General features: G+C 38.3%; 1 pseudogene; it reads right to left on the reverse strand.

The window, feature by feature from the left end:
- Positions 1 to 289: 289 nt before the first annotated feature.
- Positions 290 to 4201, reverse strand: LOC127687929 (geranylgeranyl pyrophosphate synthase-like; annotated as a pseudogene).
- Positions 4202 to 4514: the final 313 nt, after the last annotated feature.

Genomic DNA, 4514 nt, shown 5'->3' on the forward strand with positions numbered 1-4514 from the left:
CCAGAAGATTATCTAGAAACGGAGTTACCAATGCTGGTAGACTTCACTCTGGGCCCTGGAGATTGAACCTGGGCTCTCTGGAAAAGCAGCTTTTTAACCATTGAGTCATCTCTCCAGCCCTCAATTTTGTACTTTTATGCAAAGGGATTTAGATAACACAACACTTTTACACACATCACCCTTATGTACTCAATTACTGGAGACTAGAACTTGAAAAGATAAACGGGAAGAAGCCACTCCTCATTTTCAACTGAAAGAAGCTATGGAGTTTTATCAAGAATGGCTAACATTACTCATCTTCTTCTGTGAACATCTTATTTAAGTGCCCACTAGTGAAGGGTCCCCACCACAGGACTCAATTTGTAGTCTTTTGCTTCAAGCTCTCTAAAAATGTATTTAGTATATTTAAAATAACCTATATCCTCCAGGTACTGTACACAGTACTAATATCTATATTTTCTGTTCTCTGGAACAGGATGTTTTCTGTACCTGGGTACTTTCTGGCCTTGACCAAATGGCATGAATACTGGGGAATGAGAACTTTCCTTCTGTCAAGTCTTCATAGAAGCTTTTGTTTTTGCTGTATTCTTTGGAGTGTAGATTGGGGTAATCATCTCTAATCTGGAAAAAGAGCCCAAGTGTGTCAAGCAGTGGCTTCAGATCTTCTTTGTAATCAGAGAACAACTGCATGAGACCTACTGCTTATCCAAACAAACCACCTGTCTTCTGCAACACCATGGCTTTATATTTTTCTTCATTCGGACAAGTAAATATCTAGGACTTGCTCCTAATGAAGTTCCAAAAGCTGGCATGTGAAAAGCTTCACTACATCTGGGTGATCAAGGAAGGCCAAGGAAGTAGACTTAATTAGCAGAATTAATGACAGATGGGACACCATAGATACTGTGAGCCACTATGAACCAGGTCGGAGCTTTGAGTTATCTTCAATTATCATCAATGAGTAAACTGGCATTATGCAACAGTCACGTCAATGATAATCTGTAGCTTGTCTAGCGGAACTTTCAGCCAGTGATCAAATGCCTGTGACAGTTTGGTTCTCACCTGTTTACCTGGTAATTGAATTAAGTGCCTATAAGGCTCTAAAAGAATCCTTTCAGCTTTCTCTTTATTTTTTCTCTACGTTTTATAAATTTCAAAGTTGACGGTTCTGAGATGATCTCAGACTTGAAGCCTCCAGCAGGGCTCTAGCAATCCCCACATCTTCTCATTTTATTGTTCAGACAGCAGCGCTTCCTGAGATTTCCTTGGAGCCCTCCCACTATTTCACACAGAAACCTCCGCCTTCCTCAGCGGCCAGTGATGCTGCAATACTCAGTGCAAGAAAATATGCCACCTGTATCCGAGAATTATTTTTAACCACCCTTTCTGATAATCTGCTGCTATTTTAGTATATTTAACAATGACGTTTCTTTTGCTCTGTTCTAATGCTCCATGATAGAGTTATCAGTTTGGAATGTATCTGAGGTGACCAGAATCTGTGTTCTCCGGCCATCATCATTCATACTTGGTTTCAAAATAAATCATCTCTATGTCCTTTGAAGTGAGAGCTGTGTTTGTCATGTCAACTACATTACAGCAAAAGAAATCCCTGTAGATTTTGCTACCCTCTGGGCTCTCTGCACTACCAGCCTCACCCAGGTTCCCTGGGATCTGCAAATGAAACACACACACACACACACACACACACACACTAGCTTATCTTTGATATGCTTTAGCTCAAAGGTCAGCTAAGCCCCTCTCAGCTAGCCTGACCTCTTCACCCCAGCTCAACACCTCTAACTGTGCCCTCAGTTCAGTTGCTCAGTTACCTTTTTTCCTAGCACCCAAAATCTGCCCCCCCCCAGCAGATTTATGTTTCTAATATCCTTCCCACTATCTCAAACATATTTGGGAAAGCAGCCAATGGCCACTCCATAGATCTCACATGGCTGGTAGCTCCTCCCTCCAAAGCCTGGTGAAAACTTTCTCTCCTCCCTGCACCTGCCAGCCTGCCTGAGGGAAACTGGAAGTCTCACCTATTCCACACAGCTCATTTGCCGCTAGCATCCTTATTGATCAATCAAGAACCAAGTGGGAACAGGACTTTCAGTGTTCACCTACAGATTCCAGATCAATACATCAGAACCACTCCCTACAGATAAGAGTTAAGAGGGACATTACCTTCTTATTAAAATCAAAAGAGGAAAAATTTGGGCTGGAAAATGGAGACAAAGTAAGGATGGTCTGAACAAAGTAACTTGAGGATATAGTTTCTCCTGAACAGAATGAGCCAGTTAGACATGATTATTTCAGATGAGCAGCCAGTTGGTTTGAAATAATACACTGTAACAATGAGAGCAACATTTCATACACTCTTTTTCACATTCTTTTCACTGATCTCTTCTTTTGACAATCACCAACATAGCCTGTATATGTAAGGGCTAGTTTGATTTGCTCTGGAACTTGCAGGTGGTTTGGCCTAGGTTACCAGGGTCAGGCATTGGAGGTTATATCTGGTCCATGGTTTAAACTCTAATGCCCCAGAATTGCCGCTCATTCCTGCTGCTGTGAACCGAACTGTTACACAACACTTTCACCACCACAGAAGAAAACCCCCTGAAATCATGAGACAAGGGATGGCATCACTATCCTAAGGTGTTTTCATGTGGTGCCAAAGGAGAACATTGTAATGGAAAAATAAAATATCTTGAGAGGTCAGTGCAGCATTATTATAGGTGAGGAATCATTGTGACATCACAAAGCCGCTGTGTGAGGAGAAAATAAGCATTTGAAAGGGAGGGCACCATCAGCATCTTAATGCAACAAAGGAAAGGTGTGATGTCAATGTCACTGTGATATAGCATGACACTGTTTATCGGACAGTGGCACTAGCTTGGCAGGATGAAACAATGAAATATCAGTACAACACAATGCCACACTTTAACATCAAAAGAATTCATCATTGTGATGCTACTGTATAACATTACGTTGACACAATAAAGAACTATGATATCACCTTGCAGTGTTGTGATGACAGATTGGACAGTTGTGAAAGTGAATTTAGTACTGTAAGATCAAATGTCACCATTGTGATGGGACAATGAAACATCGTGATGTCACAACTGAAAACTGTGAAGATGATACAACATAGGGATATGTCGCTTCAGCATTTTGCTGGTATATTGATCAATGAAATGCCACATTAAAGCAAACTGTCAAAATACACCTGTCTAAAGGCACAGCGGAGCACTGTGTTGGCTCAGTCCACCTTTGTGATTATAGGATACTACAGTGTGTTATTACAGTTTATCAAATTAAAATTATATGCCAAAAGAAATATATATAATCATTAGTGTACATTATTTTCAAACAGCATAAGTAGAACTATCTTAGGCAATGACAAAATTGTTTTTACTAAATGTACTTCACATTATAAATACTAATAAATTGCAGTTTTGGAAACTGGTTCAATCTCGAGAGAATTGTCAGAATTTACTAAAATTATTATGCATTCCTCATTGCTAAGCCTTTTGTTACTTAATATAAATATGTGACACATAAAACTGAAAATGTGTGCATTATGTGGTATATATGCAAGGATATTTATGGCCACCTTGCTTATAATAACTTCACATTGGAAATATATAGATTTTCCCCTAATTCCCTTCCAAAAAATAATTGTGATATAGTAATAAATAGGAATAATAGTAATGATTTTTTGATGAGTGACTCTGAAAAATCTCAATGGTAATGTAAACATACAATATTAAATACATGCTATCCTTAAAATGGAGTATACGCACACACATAAGAGTATTCAACCATATTCACATATTCACATAAAATGGAGTGTACGTACACACATATGGCATTCAACCATAAAAAAGAATAAAATTCTAACATCTGCAACAACATAAATTAAGTGTAGGAGCATTATACTAAAGAAAATTAATTAGATTTATAAAGGTAACTACTCCACAATGTTACTTACATGTGCTTCCTATAAAATTCAGTACACTCAAGCACAGAAGTAAAAGCCTTAAAACAGTCAATTCCAGGAGCCATGCAGGAGAAACTGGAGGATTTGTGGTCAAATCGTACCATCGTATAGATGATCATCTATAAGGTGAATATATTCTGGTTCTGTAAGATGCGGGGTAATGATGATAGTAACACTATACTGTATGCTTGACGTTTGCATCACGATGTTACATGGATTGCTTCCTACTAAAAAACAATTGTGATGCAGTCTTAAGTAGGAAAAAGAGTTACAATTTTTTAATTAAAGTCTCTCTCCAATCCCAATGGCAATGTAAATATGCAATATTAAATGAATATGTGATTAATTATTATAATTAATTATTATAAATAACTTAATATAATTAAATTGATGTTTATGCCACTGAAAGGAAGAAGGGAAATGGAAAGAATGGCAAGAGATGCAAAGTGAGGGAAAGTCCAGAAGGGGAAAGAAAGAATGATGAAATGCGGAAGATGAATAGGCTAAATGGTGA

Source organism: Apodemus sylvaticus, chromosome 6 (genome assembly GCF_947179515.1).
Source record: "Apodemus sylvaticus chromosome 6, mApoSyl1.1, whole genome shotgun sequence".
Lineage (NCBI taxonomy): Eukaryota > Metazoa > Chordata > Mammalia > Rodentia > Muridae > Apodemus > Apodemus sylvaticus.